Genomic DNA, 23,563 nt, shown 5'->3' on the forward strand with positions numbered 1-23,563 from the left:
CTTAAGATTTTATTTATTTGAGAGAGAGCGAGCGAGAGAGAGTGAGAAAGCACAAGCAGTGAGGAGGGGCAGCAGGAGAGGGAGAAGCAGACTTCCTGCCGAGCAGGGAGCCCAATACAGCTTGATCTCAGGACCCCAGGATTATGACCTGAGCCAAAGGCAGGCGCTTAACTGACAGAGCCACCCAGGTGCTCCTACCCCTTTTTTCTTTGTTTGTTGTAATTTAAAAACGACCATAGCGGGCACCAGGGTGACTCAGCGGTTGAGCATCTGCCTTCGGCTCAGGTTGTGGTCCCAAAGTCCTGGGATCGAGTCTCACATCAGGCTCCCTGTGGGAAGCCTGCTTCTCCCTCTGCCTATGTCTCTCATGAATAAATAAGTAAAATCTTTATAAAAAATGACCATTGCAATTATTTCTAAGTTTTTGCATTTGAGCAAGAGATTGTAATATTAGTTATTTGTAGTTTATAAAATGTTTTTGCATGTTGCTTTTATTTTTACCACAAAACCTTAAGTCAAGATTGATTAAGACGAGAATTTTACAGATGAGAAAATTCAGGGAAATTGGTAAATTTATCCAAGGTAAGTGGCATTGGTGGGGCTTGAACCTTGGTTTCTTGATTTTAAGGCTGGTCTCCCAGACTTTATGACCACTTTGAGGCAGAGTCATACCAGGTACACAGCTGTTTATGGATCCAGACATCTTTATGCATTCCCAGAGCTTAAGGGATGAAGGCCTGATGCATCTTTTCTCCTCTTCATTACTCACGGCCCCACTCCCAATAGCATAGGCAGTGTGGCTTCTTCCTGGTACTCAATTATTCTTGTTTTGAGTCAGGGATACATGCCCTTCTGTTGGGAATATAGCAGATTATTACCATATACTTAAAAAATAAACTCCAGTCTAGACCCATTGATTCTTTTTTTTTTTTTTTTTTTTTTTTTTTTTTTAAATTTTTATTTATTTATGATAGTTACAGAGAGAGAGAGGGGCAGAGACACAGGCAGAGGGAGAAGCAGGCTCCATGCACCGGGAGCCCGACGTGGGATTCGATCCCGGGTCTCCAGGATCGCGCCCTGGGCCAAAGGCAGGCGCCAAACCGCTGCGCCACCCAGGGATCCCTCATTGATTCTTTTAACAACATGCAATATCAAACTACATGTAAACATTATTATAAGCTGCTGTTCTGAAATGTCAGGAAACTATTGTCCCAAGGACAGAAAATCCTCAGACCCACATAGTTACCTAGTTTTACAAGCAAAACATGTAACAGGAAAGAGATATTTGGTGTGTCATTTGCAACTGTTTGGTTCTTCTCCTTTCCAGAGAATTCTTACACTGAAAAGAACAAACTCTTTATACCAACCAAATGAAAACTCAGCCTGTGGTTGACAACTTAATAAAGTTATCTGTGGTTGTATAGCACTAGTGCAAATGATAAGTTTGGGATTCTCCAAGCCAAAAAAGAAAATATAAGTTAAAGTTATATTTACCTTTGCACATACATGCATGCATGTATTTTCAACAATTATATCCCTTTTTTCCATGAGTTTTTAGAAATGTTTTCATTTCTTTTGGTAGAAGTGATGTTTAAAGTTCACATATTGATCTCCAAGATAACCCAAACAGCTGAAGCTTTTCCAAATGTATGAGGCAAATGAGAACATGAAAGAGTCAACTATCTCCTTAATCTGCATGAACACGACTAGTTCATAGAACAGGCATACTTGCCTCTTTTCTTGTGGAACTCATTTCACAAAAGCTATTTCCAACTTGTAAAATAATTTAAAATAATAATCATGTTGGTACTGAAGAACACCTTTTATTTTAGTCAGGCCTCTCTCTGGAGGGTGACGTTAAAATCTGGTGAATATGACGTGTGATAGTAACTCTTCTTTAGAATTCTGACAGAACACACATTTTGCTTATGGGGTAAGAAAAAACTGATAGTAACTTAATCATGTTTTAAATAAGACATTTTAATTTTCATGTTTATAATATTTATAATACTTTAACAATTACCTTGAAAGGGTGAACATACAATAAATGTAGAATTCATGCTCAAATTAACATATGAATTAGCTTTTAATATTTGAATATGTCTTGAGCATCTGTTATGTGCTTGGCATTAAGCTAAATGCTTTACCTACATTATCTTGGCTACCCCTCATTAATAATCCTAGGCATTTAAAAAGGATTATGTCCCATGTTATACATTTATTTTGTATATTAGCATTTCCCAGCATGTTCCATAGATCATTAATTCTAAAAATCATTCGATGAAAAAAAGGGCTCTGTGGTCAAAATCCTATCATTGTTCCTCCTAGAGATTTAAAAAATACTTTATAAAAGATATAAGAATTAACAATATCAATAGCCTGAAAAAGAAAACCAATATAATCTTTTCAACAGCTATAGAAAAATAATTTGACAAAATTCAACATCCACTCATGATAAAAGCTCAATGAACTAAGAAGGGAAGGGGACTCCTTCAACCTGATAAAGGAAATTTACAAAAACTTAGAGTTACCTATCATATTTAGACTGAAAGCTTTCTCCCTCAGATCAGGAAGAAGGCAATGATATTCTCTTCACTAGTCTAACATTGTCCTGGAGATTCCAGCCAGTGAAGTGAAGCAAGAAAAGAAATACGATTAATCCAGATCAGAAAGTAAGTAGTAAAACTTTCTTTATTCATAGATGACATGATCTCCAATACAGGAAAGCCTACAGTGTACAAAAAAGTCACTAGAACTAGTAAGTGAATAGAGAAAACTTGCAGATAAAAATATCAGCAAAAATAATTATATTTCTACATATTAGTGACAATTGCAATTTGAAATTTGAAAGGAACTATTTATAATAGCATAAAAATCATAAAACACTTAGAGATGCACCCCGATGTGTATAGCAGCAATGTCCACAAGAGCCAAACTATGGAAAGAGCCCAGATGTCCATCAACAGATGAGTGGATAAAGAAGACGTGGTATGTATATACAATGGACTACTACTTGGCCATCAAAAAAAAAAATGAAATCTTGCCATTTGCAATGATGTGGATGGAACTAGAGGATATTATGCTAAGCAAAATAAGTCAATCAGAGAAAGACAATTATCACATGATCTCATTCATATGTGGAATTTAAGAAACAGAACAATCATAGATGAAGAAAGGAAAAAATAAAACAAGATGAAATCAGAGAGGAAGACAAAGCATAAGAGACTCTTAATCATAGGAAATGAATTGAGGGTTACTGGAGGGGGTGGGGGGGACAGGGTAACTGGGATATGAACATTAAGGAGGGTATGTGATGTAATGTGCACTGGGTATTATATAAGACTGATGAATCACTGACCTCTACCTCTGAAACCAATAATATATGTTAATTAAATTTGAATAAAAATTTTAAAAAATAAAAATAGAAATATACATAAAAATAAATACATGAAGCATAAAATACTTTAAGAAACTATTAAGATAAACATTTTGTTAAAAAAACAGAGATGAACCTTTAAGATACATAATATTTGTATCCTGAAAACTACAAAATATTAATTAAAGAAATTAAGTAACTTAAAGATATGAAAGAACACCTAAATAAGCAGAGATAAATCAAATTCATGGGTTGGAAGAGCACATTGTTACGATGTAATTCTCCCCAAATTTATCTCTAGATTCAAAAAAATCCCACTCAAATCTGAGCAGTCTTTTCTGTAGAAATTAACAAGTAGATTTCCAAACTTTAATGGAAATGCAAAAAATCCAGAATAGCAAAAATCATTTTGGAAAAGAACAAAAACTGTAAGACTCATGTTACTTGATTTGAAGATCATGAAGCTGTAAAGGTACAGTAATCAGTGTTTTGGCTTAAGGATAAATGTTTAAATAAATGGAACAGAATAGAATCTACTCAATTTCTAACAAAGGTGTAAAAAAAATTTGGGGAAACTGAAATTTTAATTTCAGTTTTTAAATTTTTTTAAAAGATTTTTATTCATCCATTCATGGGAGACACACAGAAAGAGGCAGAGACATAGGCAGAGAAAGAAGCAGGCTCCCTCTGGGGAGCCCGATGTGGGAATCTATCCTGGGGCTCTGGAATCATGCCCTGAGTCAAAGGCAAGCCACTCAACCGCTGAGCCACCCAGGCACCCCAGGTTTTTGATTTCTTGAAAAGACTATAGCCTTTTCAAACAATTATCGTATGACCAAACAATGTCATTCCTCCACATTTCTCAAAGAGAAATTAAAGTATATGTCTAAAGATCCTGTTATTGAATATTAATACTTAATATTTATTAATAATCAATATTAATATAACATTGTTGCAATTTAAAACTACTCAGCAATAAAAAGAAGCTAATTACTGATAGATGCAATCTCAAGATGTATCTCAAAACATTATGCTAAATGAGAGAACTCAGACAAAAAGCTATAAACTGTATGATTAGACTAGAAAGAGCAAAATGAAAGAAGCAGAAAGCAGATGGTTGTTTGCCATGGGCTGCAGAACGAGAAGAGAATGATTGTGAAGCAGATGGAAGGAACTTTTGGGAATTATGAAAATGTCCCATATCTTGACTGTAGAGGTGTCTATATAACTGCATATTTTTATCAGAATTGGTAGAACCATACATTTAAAAAGGGTATATTTTACTGCAGGTAAATTAATCTTCAGTGAACCTAACTCAAGCAAAAGACTCTCACAATACTTTAGTAAGAAACTGCTTTAAATATTTTTTAACTCAAAGATTTCTAAGATTGTTTTACTGAAAATATTTGAAAAATATCTTTCTGAAAATATGAAAAATATTTTACTGAAAATATGAAAATATTTATATCATAATATTTTAGAATATAAGTATTTTATAAATACATATTTTCAATATTTATAATTACAAAAATTAAGTTTCTTAAAGTTATTTTTGAGGACCACAGTTATAACACAGACAAAACATTCCATATATTTGAGTACTAACCTCAGAAAAGCAAAGACACGTTTCTTGCCTTCAGGCTGCTTAGAATAAATGTAGGAGATTGGCAAGCCAACTGTTATTGAAAATTCAGCACAATAAATGGAATGTTAGAGGTGTTTACATTACGATATGGAAGTACTCAAGAGGATTGTTCAGTTCTAACTCAGAGAGGGGCAGGTGTGGAATGGCTCAAGGAAAGGTTCCTGGGAAATGCCTACACTAAGTAAGAAAGGACAGGTTGAACTGAGCAAGGCATGGAATGTGGGGTAGGGAGAGAGAAGAGAACTGCAGAAAAAAAAATGTATGATGTATGAGACAATATTATCTTTGAGAGAAAGTTCTAATGATTTAGGATTGTTGGAATGCAAAGAATTTGTGGAGATTTTAATTGGGGAGATATCAGATCTGTATTTTAGAAGGCAATTCTAATTGCTCTGTGGAAGTGACTGGAGATGGAAACTGAGAAACCAGTTAGATCCTTGTGGCAGGAAATTGCTAGGATATGAACTTGGTAATGGTAATGGACATGGAAAAGAGAAGACATTTGATAGAAATATTTAGAGGTGGATTTGGTGTTCTTTGAAGACTGAAGTGAATGGACATTAAGAGTAAGATGAAAGGAGGGATCCTTTCTGGCTCTTGTTAAGAACACATGTAAGTGAAGTTCCAGATAAGAATCCTCAAATTATTAGCACAGGATATAAAACAATATTTATACGAGTTTATTCCCTACAACTCCCCACAGTATGCAACAGGCAGGAGATTCTCAAATACTTCCTGTTGGATGAATGACCAAATGAAAGAATTACAATAGTAATGAACTAATAGGAATAGGTAGGTGAATTTTGTAATAGAATTTCAAGAAACTACAATTGTTCCTAAGGCTCCAGAAATTTTGTAATAGAATTTCAAGAAACTACAATTGTTCCTAAGGCTCCAGAAAGTACAATTCTTCCCAAAGCCATGAGTCAAACATATGAAAGACTTCATAAGATTAAAGGCTCAGTATATTTTTTAATGCCTTAAGTATGTTATAAATTTGAAGATAGTTAACAAAAAATATCAAGATCTTTTAGTGCCATTAAAGTTACATAGATGTACCATTTCTTTGAATCTTAAAAATTTTTTACATTTGTATTTCTCTTGAAAAGAACAGCTGTAATTTTCTATTTTAATAGATTTTACCCTGAAAAAGCATTTGCATGCTTCAATAAATTTTCTACCTTATAGTCATCATTCTAAATCTTTTCCATTTTTTCCAAATGTCCATTCTTATTTTTATCCTTCTTATTTTCAGTTGAAGAGCCACCTCCCACTTTACTAACAAAATAGGCATCCAGCCTGAATTCCCTCATTCTCCTTCTCCATACCTCTTAAACTACTGGAAAGAAATTTTCCTTCATGGAAAATGATTTCCATGTATTAGTGAAAGTGACTCACTTTTGGTATATTGGACAAAAAACTAAATATGAACCTTCCTAATATTGTGATATACAAATTGTATATTGATTTAAAAGATGAGCTGGATTTACAACTTAACTTTGACTTATTCAATTAGAGATAAAGAAACTAAGGTCCAAAGAGGTGCAATAAATAGTCCATGATGGCCAAGTGATTTTTCACCTCTAACGGTTCACCCTAGCTCTAAAAATCTATTATCCTATGATTAGAAAGAAAATCTATGAACAGTTTGTGGGTAATAGAAAAATACAAAGTAAATTGGCTATGATTTACCAAAATAAAAGTAGACTATGGTTATTGAAAATCTAGCTGTGAATAAGTTAAAAGTAGAGTATATCAGTATATGTTAATTTATTTTTAAAGTGTTCATTAAGGGTCTTCTATATGCCAGGAACTGTTTTAGGCTGTGGAGATAGAAGGTGAACAAAACAACAATCCGTCTTTGTGGGGCTTATACTCTAATGAAAACAAAACTAAATAAGCAAACTACACATCATATGAGATGGTGAGAAGTGCTGTGGATTATCAGAGGGAGAAAGGGGTATACTAATTGCCAAGAGTAGGGTGGAGGGAGAGTTACAGAAAGCTTTCTCTCACTAAGGTCATATTGGAGCAAAAACCAGAAAGAGAAAGAACAAGCCATGCAATGACCTAGGCAGTGGAGGGAGTTTGGAGGGGTGGAGAGGGACGCAGTGGGAAGGTGGAAGGATGCAGGGAAGTGATCTTTTAGGCAAAAATAAAATCAAGGGGAAAAGCTTTGAGGTGTACTATTTCTAGCATGTTTCATGATCAAGAAGCTAGAGTAAGAAGGCCAATGGGGTTGGAGCAGAGGAAAGTAGGAGTTAATAGGTAAGAAGAATAGGGAACTACCATAGTAGCAGACTGCTGTAAGGCCTTTATTAAGAATAAGATAGAGGCTGTTGGAAGTTTTTTGTGTAAAGAAATGATAGGATCTACATGATAAATGTTGGTGAGGATGTGGAAAAAAGGAACCTTTACTTAGTGTTGGTGGGAATGCAAACTGGTGTAGCCACTCTGGAAAACAGTATGGGGGTTCCTGGAAAAGTTAAAAGTAGAACTACCACATGCTCCAGTAATTGCACTGCTGGATATTTACCCCCCAAATACAAAAACAGTAGTTCAAAGGAATACATGTACCCCTATGTTTATTGCAGCATTATTTACAATAGCTAAATTATGGAAGCAGCCCAAGTGTTCCTCAACAGATGAATGGAGAGGGACACCTGGGTGGCTCAATGGTTGAGGTCTGCCTTTGGCCCAGGGCGTGATCCTGGAGACCTGGGATCGAGTCCCACATCAGGCTCTCTGCATGGAGCCTGCTTCTCCCTCTGCCTATGTCTCTGCCTCTCTCTCTCTCTCTCTCTCTCATGGATAAATAAACAAAATCTTTAAAAACAAAAAACAAAAAAACAGATGAATGGAGAAAGAAGATATAGTGTATATATATTCAATGGAATATTATTCAGCCATAAAAAGAATGAAATCTTGCCATTTGCAGCAAGATGGGTGGAGCTAGAGCATATAATGCTAAGTGAAATAAGACAGAGAAAGACAAACACCATATGATTTAAGAAACAAATGAACAAAGGAAAAATCCAGAGAGAGATAGAGAGAGAGAGAGAGAGACAGACAGACAAACCAAGAAACAAACTCCTAACTATAGAAAACTGATAGTTACCAGAAGGGAGGGAGGTGAGGAAATGGGTAAAAATAGGTGAAGGGGATTAGAGTCCACTTATCATGATGGGCACTGAGTAATGTACAGAACTTTTTTTTTTTTAATTTTATTTATTTATGATAGTCACACAGAGAGAGAGAGAGGCAGAGACATAGGCAGAGGGAGAAGCAGGCTCCATGCACCAGGAGCCCGACGTGGGACTCGATCCCGGGTCTCCAGGATCGCGCCCTGGGCCAAAGGCAGGTGCCAAACCACTGCGCCACCCAGGGATCCCCATGTACAGAACTTTTGAATCACTATATCGTACACCTGAAACTAATATAACAGTTAATATAGTTAACTGTATGTTAACTATACCAGAATTAAAAACTTAAGAAATGATGGGATCTTACTTATTTTTCTAAAGGCCTATTCTGGCTTTTATATTGACTGTAAGAGAATAAGGGGTTATGCAGGAACCACAGGAAGGCAGTACTCCAGGTGAAAGATGGACATGGTGAGAAGAGGTTAAATTCTGAAGATATTTCAAAGGCAAAGCCAGAAGTATTTGCCGACAGATTGGATATAGGATATGAGAGAAAGACTATAAGATTTTTTGGTCTGAACACCTGAAAGGAAGGAGTTGCCATGACTGAGGAAGAGGAGACTATCGGAGACATTGGTTTGGATGGAAATTAAAAAATAGAATCCTAGGTGTTCAATTTTAATTATATTATGAAATGCTTTTGGGATCCCTGGGTGGCGCAGCGGTTTAGCGCCTGCCTTTGGCCCAGGGCGCGATCCTGGAGACCCAGGATCGAATCCCACATCGGGCTCCCGGTATATGGAGCCTGCTTCTCCCTCTGCCTATGTCTCTGCCTCTGTTTCTCTCTCTCTGTGTGACTATCATAAATAAATAAAAATTAAAAAAAAAAAGAAATGCTTTTTAGACATCCAATTAAGAATGTCAATTATGGGGCAGCCCCAATGGCCCAGTGGTTTGGCGCCGCCTTCAGCCCAGAGTATGATCTTGGAGACCTGGGATCAAGTCCCAGGTTCCCTGCATGGAGCCTGCTTCTCCCTCTCCCTGTGTCTCTGCCTCTCTCTCTCTTTCTCTCTCTCTCTCTCTCTGTGTCGGTCATGAATAAATAACTAAAATCTTAAAAAAAAAAAAAGAATGTCAATTATGCAGTTAAAATCTGGATGAGATTAAAGAGATGCTCAGAGACTTATAATTCTAATGTTTCTAGGCCAAGAGATATGGAAGATCCAATAAAGGAGTTTAAGAAGTGATCTTCAGGGTAGGAGGAAAACCAAGACAGTAAGTGCCCTGGAAATCACTGTTTAAAACGCTGCTCTTAAGGCAAGCAAGATGAGGAAATAAAATGAACCAGTGTATTTAGAATGGTGAATGTCATTTGTGTTCTTGATAAGACACAGGTGGGGAAAGGAGTGTATGAAGTCTGATATAAAAAGCTACAACACGTTTTATTGCTTAGGATCCATGAAAAAGCAGGAAAAGAGAAGAATTACTGAAATGACAGCCTTAATTAAGAAGAGGGCATGAAATCTAGTGACCAAGTGCAGGGGTTGGTCTCAGAAAAAAGCACAAACAACTCAGAGGAACAAGAGAGAAGTCAGAATATATACTGTTTTCAAAAACAGCTTATATTCATTTATTACTATTACTTTTCTTAGATTCATATTTTATCCTTGACTTATGAGCTCATTATTTAAAAATAATTTAATACCTTTTAATTTTTCTATATTTTACTTTTATATGTAATAAAATAATCTAGAATTTCTAGATTCTAGAATAACTCCTCTCAGTCCAAAGAAGACCAAGCAATTCCAGCATAATGTAAAACTATTCCGAATGGCAGAAATAACTCAGATTCATATGGGGCATTTCAAGTCTCTTTACTATTTTTCTTAACCAGAAATCTTATAAGGGCATTCTGTTAACAGGGATATGCCAAGATAGTATTGTTTTCACACTACATGATTTATGTCAAATATAATCTCCATATATATGAAAAGCCCTGGGATAAATAATATACAGGAAGATTATATTTCAATATTCAGGGAGATAATATTTGACATTTGTTATGTTTATATTAAATAAAATATAGTTGTCCTCTTTCCTATTATTCATAGGAGGAAGTAAGGTTATGTCAGTAAATTATTCAGACTTTAAAAATATTTGTATTGATTTATTAATAAATAATAACCTAAATATTAATAACCTAATATACCAGAACTACAAGTTTCAAAAATTCAAGTTGTCTTACATATAAATGAGAAACGTTATTTTTCAAAGATAGTGACTTCTAAGTTTGTATCTCCCACCTAGAACTTTCTAATTTACTGACTATATATACATGTATATATAAAAATGTTTGCACATATATACACATGCAAATTATATACATATGTAAATTATACACGTGTATACATAATTTATATATAAATATATATAAGTATATAAACCTATACATTTCCCAGAAAAATGGCTCATATACTAGCTGTATTTGAGCTTTTAGCCTAGTAAATTTCATCTGGTAAAACAAAAAAACAAAGCTAATCACACATGTACTCCAATGATGCTACTGAATGCACGACTGACTATATAGCAGTTTTATTCAAGAGGTATAGGTTGAGCGTCTGCCTTTGGCTCAGGGCGTTATCCCAGGGTCCTAGGATCGAGTCCCACATTGGGTTCCCTGCATGGAGCCTGCTTCTACCTCTGCCCGTGTTTCTTCCCTCTCTCTCTGTGTCTCTCATGAATAAATAAAATATTAAAAAAAAATAAACACAATCAGGAATAATGTGAAATATAACATTAAATTAACAAAATCGGCAATCTTTTCTCTGTTTCTAAGAAATAATTTTTTTTAAGATTTTTATTTACTTATTCATGAGAGAGAGAGAGAGAGAGAGAGGCAGAGAGGCAGAGAGGCAGAGACACAGGCAGAGGGAGAAGCAGGCTCCACGCAGGGAGCCCGACATGGGACTCAATCCCAGGTCTTCAGGATCACGCCTTGGCTGAAGGCGGCGCTAAACCGCTGAGCCACCCAGGCTGCCCAATAATCTTTCAATTAGTGAAATTTCTAGGAAGGAATACATGATATCCTGGGACAACATGTGCCACTGACTGACTTTTTTTTTTTTTTTTTTTTATACTAAAGCAGTGTGTTTGTTTTCTAGGGCTCACATAACAAAATGCCACAGACAGGGTGGCTTAAACAGCAGAAGTTTATTTTCTCACAATTCTAGAGTCCAAAATCAGGTGTCTGTAGGGTTGTTTCCTCTGAACAAGGAGAGAGGTTGGCCTCTCTCCTTGCTTGTGTGTTGTGTTCTCCCTGTTTTCACATGATCTTCTGTGTTTTAACCTCCCATTCTTGTAAGAACACCAGTCATTGCCTTATAGGGTCCATCCTAACAAATCGATTTTAATTTAATTACCTCTTTAAAGATCCTATCTCTAAAAGTCACATTCTGAGGTAGTGGAGTTTGAGCTTCAAAAATATAAATTTAGGGTGGGAGGCACAATTCAGCCCATAACAAACACTATAGTTAGTTACAAGAAAATATGCATAGTTTGGAGAAGGCCTTATGGTATTTTTCTATTCTGAAATCATAATATCTTAAATGTGAGGTCCATCAAATTCATCCACTGAAATTCTTTTTATCCCAAAGTTTAAAATGTTCATTCCTTAAACAGAATTGTCAGTCAGCATTCCCTGAAAAACCAAAAATGGTTGAATGGATTATACAGATTTCTTTATAATTTACAGGGCATTTTCATATATCTGTTGTTTGAGTCACACAATTCTGGGAAATTTAGAAAATATGGCTTCTTCATTCTGCATTCAGTGGCCATTTAATTACATTATGTGACACCTAGAAAAGAGAATGGCAGGTGAAAATTTATGAGCATGAGGATTTGGGAGACTCAAAAAATCACCTCATGTGTCTGAGGTGTCTTCTTTGTCTACAAGAATGACATAGGCCTAAGCTCACAGTTGCACAATGCTTTTTTCAAGGACCACAGAATGACTGCATCCATGATATGGCAGCAGAAGCAGGGTGAAATTAAGAAAGGACATACTCATTTGGTAAACTTGACTAAGCTATTTTCCTAACCAATCTGGTATTACTTAGCATATAGTTTATAACCAGACTTTCCTCAGACTCTGATAAAGTAATTTGAAAGTTCTGGCCAAGGTTTAAAAAGTTCAGATGACTTCTGGTGGTGAAAAGTGACTATGGTGAACTAAAATTCTGTACTTTTTTAAGACTGCAGTTTAAAGTGCAGAGCACACTGATAGGATCAGTGGCAAACACATGGCATTCTCCTTCTCTAGGGATGTCCCTCAAGCTCCATCACTCAGCTTGATCATATTAACTGAATCATTGTTCCACTCATTGAGCCAGTGTGTTCACTGCCTAAAAATTCACAATGCTGCCAACTGTGGCTACCGCTATTATGGCGTACTTTCTCCTATTGGCTAGTATGATGCTTTTTGTTAAGGAAAACTATAGAACATTATAATTGAAATTTCTCTATGTAAATTCAGGAAAATTTTTCATGCTAGGCTTTTTTTTTTTTTTTTCATGTTGAAATCCCTAAAATATTTTACCCTGGGGAAAAACTCAGGACCTGGCAAGAGCAATGAGCAGAAACATCTTTTAGAAGGGAATCTAAATTTATACATGAAGGGAGAAAACTTCTGATTAAATATGCCTAAATTTCCTCATTCTCCTGAAGCCCCAGTAAGTAAAGGAATAGAAAGAGAACAACAACAACAAAAAAAGAACAACAACAAAAAATAAAAAGGGAGATAAAGATGATGAGAGATTTCAACAGAATTCTCTGGGAAATGGAAAGCAGCTGGCTAGTGGTGTTCAGTAAAGGAAGCTATAACATGAGTGCCTACATAGGAAGTTATCTGTAAAAACCATGCTTTTTGCCTTTTTTTCCTCTTTCTTCCTTTTTTTCTTTTTAGTATATTTACCCTACAGAAACCTGGAAAAGTTTAGGATATTGAGGCACAATGTACTGAATGGCAAAATGTACTCAATGCTAAAAACAAGGAAAATGGTTGAAAGTAGCTAGATCCTCAGATTTTGTCTACTACTCCTAAGATAAATATTTCCCTCCCTATTTTCTCCCTACTTATACTTTGGAGGAATCAATGTTTTAGCTTCTAGATAAATTACTACATCCAAAGGCTTTGGACCATGGACACTAATCAGTGTGAGGTATGGGATGGGAAATGAGGCTGAAGCCAAAAGGATTAAGTCCAGTTTTTATACTGATTGGTAGGACTCTGGCCCCCCTTCCCTATCCTGTTCCTAGAATAGAGGTGTTAAGACATACACTCAAACTGGTAGGAGAATAAGAGAACACTTCTCTGGAGAACCAAATGACCTCAAAGAAAAGACCTAATGAAACTGACACTGACAGATCCTAATTTAAGGAAAAAGAAAGCAGGCATCCTATTCATCACAAACACATAGTATTTCCATACAGCATTCTGGTGTCTTATATTTAAATATGAAACACACAGCTAAGTATCACAAGACATTTGAGTAAAATCTTCTACATGAAAGACATACATTAGAAAAGAAAAAGAGAAAATAAAATACCTAGAGAAAATAGAGACACTGAAAGGAGCAGAACATACTTTAAGGAATATTCTGAGAGAGATAACAGATAATGATTGATAGCTAAAACAAGAATAACATGCTATTTAAAAAAAAAAGAACAGAGGACAATGAAGACTTGGAAATGAAAAATAAGATAGCCAAAAAAGACTAATTTAATAGAAAATTTGGAAGATAATATTGAAGATATTTCCCAGCTAGTAGAACAAAAAGATCAAGGAGATGGGAAAGAAGAAATGAAAAAATTAAAGGGTCCAACAAAAGATCTAACTTTCAAACAAGAAAATAAAGGAAATGAAATCATCTAAAGAATTACACAAGGAAATTCCCCAGAACTGAAATGTGTAGAGAACAGTCCAGATTGGAACAAGGAATAGAAGAGAAATAAGAGGAAGAAGAAATTGACTATTGAGCTCTCATAAAACAGTATTGGAAACTACAGTAAATTTAGACAAACTAATAATAAAATCTGGCAAATGAAAACTTTAAGTAGTTGCTAATTCCAGGAAAAAATGAAAGATTGTAGAGAAGGAAGGATCTCTCTGTCCTACTTGACCTATGATGACAAATGTATTTGGGTGTTTGAATAAAGTAAACCCGATATAGAAAGGATGGGCAAAGGGGAAAAGAAGCATTGGCAGAGATAACATTGCTCTACTGAGACAGCAGTAAACTATATTATTCAGAAATACAGAAAAAGCAGGGGGAAACATATATTTAGAAGAACTTAGTGTTCGATTTGGGAAACATCTATTTAGAAGAATTCAGTGTTTGGTGTTATTATAAGTCTTTTAGTGAAATTTACCTCAATATAAAGTACGTACATATATTTGATGAAAATAAAAATTGAATTAATACAAAAAGGGAAATCTAAGATTATAACAAAGGGTAAGAGAGATGGAAAACAGTCAAGACTTATATATTTCATTTACATATAAAATTCATTATAAAAAAAACTTTTAAATATAAAGTTGGACTCCATAATAGTTTTTTTTTTAGTATGATCAAATAATATTTCTCTTATTTTCACATTATGGTAATTGCTTGATTTATGAAATTTACATCTTTGGCATCTTTATACTAATGTATGTCCTAACTTTTTAAAAATAAAAAGATCCAAATTGATATCTATATCTTACTAAGTTAATTATAGTAACTGTTTAAGAATATATCTCTATGAAACTTTGTTTTCAAGTGAGACTAGGGTTACTTCCTACCTTAGTCATTAGTTGTAAGGAATAAAGACTCAAACTAGCTGAGAAATGATGGAAAATTTATTTAAAGGATAAAACACTTTTAAAAACTCAGGGGCAAGTTTTTTGAGAGACTGGAACAAGGAAACAATGCCATCAAGATCTAAGGCTGTTGATTTCATTCTATTCTCTCCCTCCAGGGCCAAAGGATTCTCATGTCTTTAGTTTTTTATGTGCCTAAAACAATATTTTCTTGCTCTATGGAGATTTCTGGGTTTCACTTATGCAAGCCCAAACGTGATCACTCCAGGGTCGGCTTTCTGTGATCTCCCTAAATGGTCCAAAGTTGCCAAGTAGAATTTCTAAATTCCAATTCCAAAAGCTTGGAAGATGAATGATTGGCTCAGCTTGAGTCAAGTACCTACAATTGATCCAATCAGCTGTGGGCTGTGTTTGGGAGCTGTCATGTGACCTGATACTCCCTGGCAGGGATGGTGGAAGGAGAGAAGAGATTGGGTCCCCTGGGTGGCTCAGAGGTTTGGTGCCTGCCTTCAGCCCAGGATGTGATCCTGGAGACCTGGGATCGAGTCCTGTGCCAGGCTCCCTGCATGGAGCCTGCTTCTCTGTCTCTGCCCCTCTCTCTGTATCTCTTATTAATAATAAAAAAATAAAATCTTAAAAAAAAAAAAGAGATGGACAAACAAGCAAATTGACTAACACATTTGCTTTACTTTTTCAGTTATCTTGATAAGGGCTCAAAAAGTCTCTTTTTATTCCTAGCCCGGATGCTCCAAACAAAATAGACACTCCAAACAAAGTGGAATAACTGACAGGTATCCCAAATGAAGTGGAGAGTTGTGAAAAGTATAAAGAATATATGTCTCTCCTCCTGTTCTTGAGCTTTCTTCACATGCATAAATTAAAATTCTAAATCAGGGGAGTTATAGGAAACGTCTTAGTCTTATTTTTCAACGGAGAGACATTCCCACAATTGACCGATATTTTAAGGCCAATATGATTCCCTGGTGATGTTGTTACTTGAAGATTGGCATTATGAGAGTAGAATGTATGAGAGTAGAACCTGTGTCACAGGAAAAGTTTCCCAGAAGTTAATGTTTATGATATTTAAAAATTACAGTTATATTTTCAACTACATGAAGCCAATTCTTGCATCCTTATCTATTATTTTATATCCTGTGTAGAGAAGTATTGAGGAATGGGGTTGGAATGAGTGATGGGCTAGAAGAAATAAACTAGATTCGAACACACAAACTATTTGAACTAGCCTTATGTTAGCCCCCATTAAAATATCACATATGTTCCTTTCTTGGTAACTGTTTTTATTTTCTTTTAAAGCTGAAAAAAAAAAGAAAATTATGTTAAATGACACTTCTATCTTGGCTTTTTCCCTAAAAACATTAAAGAGAAATTTCAGAGACAGAAGAAAAAACTTTTTGTTACCAGGGTTTTTCAGTAGTGTTTTTTATGGGTAAAAGAGGTTTGGTTTTAGATTATGTGTGGGAAGAGACGTGAGAACAGATGTGATTATAATGTCATTGCATTCCACATCTTCATAGACAGGTTAGTTTAGAGTAGGCAGTTGCTTATTTTATAAACTGAATAAACCATTTGGGCTTCCTGGATTTCTCGCTGAAAATTTAAGACAACTGCTTGCTGAGTTTATGAATTTAAAATAGATTTGTAAAGTGTGAATAAAAATGCAACAAATAGGAATTATCTCTGCTTCTTCCAAGATATATTTTCAAATCTACATCAGGCTTCTATTTAACTGTCACCAAGGAAATATTACACAGTTTGCTAGATCATCCTGTACTAGAGTTGAATGATGAATGGAAAAGAAAACAGAAGCAGTCCATGAAATGATGACTTCATTACAGTGATTATTTTTAACCCTTAAAGTTTTATTTTATTCATGTCAGGTATTGTGCTATGCCTTCACAGCCATTTTCACATTTAATCTTTTTAATAGCCCTTTGAGGTAGGTATTATCTTCTAGCAAATGAGATAATAAAGGACTTATGCCAGGTCATGTTAGGAACAATTGGTAAAGTCAGAAATCAAGTCAAAATTTTAGAATTCCAAGGAATATCACTGTTTTAATATATAAACTGCACTTGAAAAAAACAATTTAATTGAATTTCTTTTTTGGCAGTAACTGTGAGAAATAGCATGTCTCTATATTTGTGTCATGTATTCAGTGATTTTATTCAGATCATTATTTGTATCCCTACTATTTCATTTGAGTTCTATCCCTTAGTGACAATTTCTTTGGAAACAATGGTTTTCTCAGAGGTTTGTCCACTGGTAATTCAAAGACATATTTCAGAAGCTCTGCTTTCAATAGAAAGTTTTTATACTTTGAGTATATGTACTCACCCCCGTACTCAAATCATAAAAAAATTCTTTTCTAACTAAAAAAAATTATATATTTAAGTTAACTAATGTAACTGCTCTAAAGTGACTGTAATCTGAAACTTTAGAAAAGAACACTCAGAATCAGACCAGTGTACTTTGGTTGAACTTTGGTTTAATTTGGCTAATTGTGTTTAGCATGCAGCTTAGGTTGATAATCTTGTTTGTGCTGACACCAAAGTATCTACTTAATGATATTATACTGACAATTATAACTGTGCTTTAACTGATAAACCAAAGTTAGCTTCTGATAGTTTAAAAATATTTAACTCTTATCATGATATAAATGATATAAATAATTGATATCATCAACAGCATTTTTTTTTCATTTCCTAGCATTTTTAGAATGTGAAAACTTTTGTTCAAGATTAATGGTTAAAAGTATTATTAGCTATTCATGAATTAAATGAAAACCTGCAAGACCAGCTTACATTTTAAAAAATATATAGTGTAAGTGTGACTTCTTATGCACTCTACATATATTGAATCAGGCTAGATTAATGATAATAATCATAAATACCATTTCTGGCTACTCAGTTGTTCCTTTAATTAATATATTACGTGGCATCATAATTGAGACAACCAATACATTAAAACAGATTACTTTGCACAAATCAGATTATACATGTTATGTACGTCAAACCAGAGTTAAATGTTTTACTCTTTTATTTTCAAATAATTATGATGAGGCAAAAAAACTCTGTAAAAAAAAAAAACATAATTCATCTTGAAAGTTTACAATATATAAAGATCTATATAATACATAAGATTTCTAAGTTTTATTCCTGCATATGGATATTGTTGATCTACTACTTTATTGAGAGGCTGGACTTTAGCTGTGAAATTTACTTGTGAAATTGTTTTATAGCAGAAAATAATATGCTTTTATTTTCAGTATTCTATTTAGTGTACTATTGTAGGAAAAAATGGACTAAAACCAGAATATTAAGGCCTTTTTCACTTTTTTCCGCCTCAGGACAGCAAGAAAGTTATAATACAAAGCAAAATAAAAATAAGAAGAAAGCAGATTTGTGAAGGCACAAGTCAGATTCAGAAATCTCTCCTTGCCTGAAGCATTACAAAAGACACAGCATGCAGGCAGAATCTTTAAGGGAGTCTCCTGTGTCATCAGGGGTCTAGATTACATCATCACTGATTTCATCTTTTCCATCTCCTAATTTTAATGTCTCTGCTTTCCCAAGGCTGCTGTAATTTATCCCATGGGTTCTCAAAATAAGTGACATTTAAAATAGAAACATAGCTTCTGTGTTTTCTTTATTGTCTTTGCCATTTGTCGATACCACACGTATTTGCAGATAAGTACCTTCTGTTCCAGTTCTAATAAAAATGTTCTTTACATATCCACTGTTCTGTCAAGAATTTTTGTGATTTGTAAAATGAAATAAAAATAATACATTTATGTTGCTTTAGTGTAAAACTTAATCAAAATGAATTTTGTTGAATTTATGAGACAAGAGCTATATTCAACATAAATTTGCCAGAAATGTTTTGCGTCATGCGATACTTCAACTATAATTTTATTTTTCTTCTTACATCAGACTGGAGCAACCCTTCCCCAAACATGTTTTAAAGACAAACAAAATTATAATAGTTCCTACTTTTCCTACTTTCTAGTATGTTCACTCCTTCAGGGATTTTTTTTGGGAAAGAGTGAAAAATCTTGAAGAGGATAGTAAGTCCCAGCTGAGAATCATGTGCCAAGACGTTCAGTGACTTTTTTTTCTTTAAAGACACAGATGATAAGAATAGGAAACCAACTTTTAGCTATTTGGGATTGTTTCTTTTTCTTTTTTTAAAGATTTTATTTATTCATGAGAGACACACTGAGAGAGAGAGAGAGAAAAAAAGAGAGAGAGAGAGAGGGAGACAGAGAGAGAGAAAAGCAGGAACATAGGCAGAGGGAGAAGCAGACTCCATGCAGGGAGCTCGATGTGGGACTCGATCCTGGGACTCCAGGATCATGCTCTGAGATGAAGGCAGATGCTTAACCGCTGAGCCATCCAGGTGTCCTGGGAGTGTTTCTTAAAAAAAAAAAAAAAAAAAAAAAAAAAAAATCTAGAGGTTGCCACTTTGAAAATAGCTGAGTTATTATTTCAAACTGACTTCTCTGAGAGTAGGAAGGGATTTAAGAAGTTTTCAGCCATTCTTAAATATGTCTGCCATGTGGTGCCAATTCAAGTAGAAGCTGTCATTGATCTCTGGTAAAGAAGTTAAATTTATTCCTTTTCAGGGACTATTCTTATTGAACCCTATGACTCTCCTTTGCTGTTAAAATAGTAATTTTAAGATGAAATTATGGGAAGCTAAATTGCAGTTATTACTTTTAATGTCCTCACTTAGCAAAATAAAAAGTTGGCAACTTATATTGGCTCCTTTACCTTTTTCCTGGAAATTTTACTGGTTCATAAAGCCCCAAATCAGCATCGGTCTAATGAAGCTTCTGTCTTTCCACAAATAATTATTGAGTCTCTTGGGACAGTTCATGAACATGACGCACAGATGATGAATGGAGCTTAGAGTCTAGTGATAGACACAAATGATGATATATAAGGATTATAATACAGTGGGGTAAGTGCTACAAGGAGAGGAAATACTGGAGCATATGAGCAGGGCACCTAATCCTGATCTGGGCAAATCAGGCAAGGAGGTCTCTCTAGGAAAGAGATACAAAATATGAAGTAGAATATATTGGCTTTGTGAGGAAAATACCCTTTTCAAGGTATCTACATCCTCAGAAAAGCAAACCAAAGTGTTGCTTTAGCATCATGGAATCAGAACAAAGAGCTATTAATTAGAGCCTATTGAACTTTGATGAAATAATCACATCCCAGCCAATATAACTGTTCTTTAGTGGTCAATTTCTCTAGAAACGAGGCAGTAGGATAACAATCTTAAGGTAAGAAGTGATATTCTCTTTCTCTGCCCATCTCTCTGAGAGTGAAACTTGCCTCACCCTCCTCCACCCTCCTGTCTCATGGAGAGAGTGTCAGGGAAGAAAACTGTGAAGTCAGGAACCTCATTTTTCTGGGTTTGTTTTTCAAAACTCATCAGGATATACATAAGCATGACTGATGTATAACTGATATGGCTGTACTGGTTGGTAAGTTATTAAAGTACTTTGCATTCACTGATAAATAGCCATTTACCCAGAATCACCTACCCTCCCCAAACTAAAGGATAATGCTTACGATAGCAGAGGAGGCTCCAGGATGCTGCATGAGCAATAAGCCAGTTTCTGCATCCTTTCTGATTGTTTGGAGTATTAGTTATCTATTGTTGTATAGCACTTCATTCCCAAAACTGGCAGCTTGAAGCAATAATAAACAATTGTTATCTGACACAGTTTCTGTGAGTCGGGAATTTGGCAACAGCTCAGCTGCTCAGCTGAGTTGTTCTGGCTAACCATGTATCATTGCAGTCACAATGTCAGCTGGATCTGAAGTCTTGACTGGGGATGAGAGGACCAGTACTAAAATATGTCACTCACATGGCTTGCAAGTTGCAGGAGACCTCAGTTCCTCATCACAGCAGTGCATTCGAGCCATTGCTTCAGAGAGATGGATCATGCTCTCAAGTTGTCGCACTGTAATCCTCCATGAAGACTTGGTTACTCCAGAGCCATCCCTCTGGCGGAGACGTTTATACTGTTCCACAATGAAGTCCTCTGACTCTTTAGAAGTCTCTTTAGTCCTCCTCCCTGCACGGAGCCTGCTTCTCCTCCCTCTGCCTCTCTCTATGTCTCTTGTGGATAAGTAAAATCTTAAAAAAAAAAGAATTTTAGAAATGCTGCCATTTTACAGAGTTATACTATTATTCTTGGAAAGATGTTTAAAAATTCTAAATTATTTGTATATATTTGGAATCTAACTGAAAAAAGAAATATGAAATCCTAGATAATTTATCAATGGTAGTAGCATTAATTCCCATCCCAAGAAAAGAATGGATAATTACTGATTAGTGTCTCATAAAAAAATAAGCAAATTTTCAAGTCTCTTTGAGCTATCTATAATCTACTATGTCTTTTCTTCAATGCAAAGCAACCACTGCCGAGCTATTAATCACACACCTTAATCACACACCGGAGAACAACATTCTGTGGAGTTGAAATAAAATTTCCATGTGAGACCTGCTTCTCCACAAAAATGGAAGATTACACCCAGGATGGAATAATAATAAGAATGCTACTGTGGCAGCTAGGGAGGTGCTCTGTTAGAATCTCCCTTCAAGAAAGAACTTGCTATTTAATTGCAAGGAGTGCACCAGCCAGCTTCCAGCTCTTAAAGCCTTCAAAATTCATCTCAGCTTCTGAGCTGGGGTCATGCTCCTCCAGGTACCTTCCTCAATGACTGAACCTTGTGAGGGTTCTAGGGCCTGGCCATTTCTACCCAGTATAGCACTTCTCTAATGGGAAATCTTTGCTCAGGAGCTTTTCTCATTGAATTTGGCTGATACTTTGTCAGATCTAAATCATGGTGTGAGGCTATTTCTGTCCAATCCAGCTTCCTACTCTCTTTTGTTTCACAGGCATCAAATATGCATTGTGGTCTGAAAGCTTTCCCTCCCCAAGCTTTCCCTTCCAGGAGTACCCAGACGACAAAGCTATTTTTTTTAAATAAAATCCTATTATGTGAAGGACATTGTATAATAATGTGTTTGGGGGAAATTATTTAACCTCTCTAAACTGTTACTTCATCTGTAAAGTGGGATTGTTGTTTGAAATAATCTACAAAGAGCAATTTGTAAAGTGCCAAGTACACAGTAAGTACTCAATAATTGGTATATAATACTATTATTGTACCACATGCCAGACTCTGTGTGATAAATTCCAGTGTTTATTACTTATAATCCTTGTTATAATCAGCAAGTATTAATATGCTTATTTGACATATAGGGAAACTAGGATTCAATGAAGTAAGACAATTTGCTCAAATTGCTTAACCACATAGCTAGAATGAGCAACCTCAGATTAAAACCCAGCAGGTTCTGTAGAAGAGAGTAATGTACATGTATGCTGGCAAATTATCTATTGCTTGGAATGTAATGAAACTCCATGCCCTCTATGACATGGTATATACAATTTATAACTAATACAAACTACTTTGGGAACTCTTTTATAACTCTTAAGTCTGTGCACTTAATTTCACTACATATATGACATTAGAATCTGTCCATGGGCATTTAACACTAAGCATTTGCCTAAAAGCTTAGGAGAGGATTTATATAATGTCACTGCCACTCTCTGATGAGTACCGGTCAGTTATTCTCATAGAATGACTCTCAATCTGGGTTTGTCCGATGTTTTCTCAAGATTAGACTGAGGTTATTTTTAATATTCCATTTCTCTATTGCTAGAAAAACTACATCAATTGGAATCACTCCCTTCTGACTGTTGTGGTTCCCACCCCACCCACATAAATGCTCAAGCCCATTATTAAAAGATGGAAAAGAATCTGTAACGGAACCATAATGGTAGAAGGAAGTTAAAATACTATATTGGTCAATTTCTAGTGAGGTGACAGAAATTTGAACTGAGTGGCAGCTTTTGAAGTTCACTTATACTGTTCCTTACCTCACAGTTTCAAGATAAAGAACCACAAGGAGATATGACCTTACACCTATCAGCATGGTTAAACTCAAAGACATGAAATAACAACTGCTGGTGAGGATGTGAAGAAAAAGGAACCCCTCTGTACTGTTGGTAGGAATGTAAATTGATGCATCCACTGTGGAAAACAGTATGGAAGTTCCTCAAAAATATTATAATCCAGTATAATCCATATTATAATATTATAATCCAATATTATAATCCATATAACCCAGTAATTCCACTACTATTTACACAAAGACAGCAAAAACACTAATTTGAAAAGATATATGGACCCCTATTGCAGCATTATTTACAATAATCAAAGTATGGAAGCAAGTCAAGTATCCATCCATAGATAAATGGATAAAGAAGATGTATGTGGTATATATGGACAATGGAAAATTACTGAGCCATAAAGAAGAATAAGATCTTGCCATTCCCAACAACATAGATGGACCTAGAGGATATAATTCTAAGTGAAATAAGGCAAAGAAAAACAAATACCTTATGATTTCACTAATACGTGGAATCTAAGCAACAA

General features: G+C 35.1%; 1 long non-coding RNA gene across 5 annotated transcripts in view; it reads right to left on the reverse strand.

The window, feature by feature from the left end:
• Window positions 1–473: 473 nt before the first annotated feature.
• The window catches only part of LOC102154667, a 32,118-nt gene continuing 9,028 nt past the window's right edge, over window positions 474–23,563 (reverse strand). For 3 of the 5 annotated variants that reach the window (XR_005368533.1, XR_005368537.1, XR_005368536.1), the window contains 3 exons: window positions 20,923–21,194; window positions 19,814–19,955; window positions 474–852 (listed from right to left, as the gene is read on the reverse strand). This is a non-coding gene — a long non-coding RNA (uncharacterized LOC102154667). Of the gene's footprint in view, window positions 853–19,399; window positions 19,457–19,813; window positions 19,956–20,623; window positions 21,195–23,563 lie in introns of those variants that run through there. The other 2 variants (XR_005368535.1, XR_005368534.1) reach the window with 2 other exon arrangements.

The sequence above is a fragment of the Canis lupus genome, chromosome 13, assembly GCF_011100685.1.
Source record: "Canis lupus familiaris isolate Mischka breed German Shepherd chromosome 13, alternate assembly UU_Cfam_GSD_1.0, whole genome shotgun sequence".
Lineage (NCBI taxonomy): Eukaryota > Metazoa > Chordata > Mammalia > Carnivora > Canidae > Canis > Canis lupus.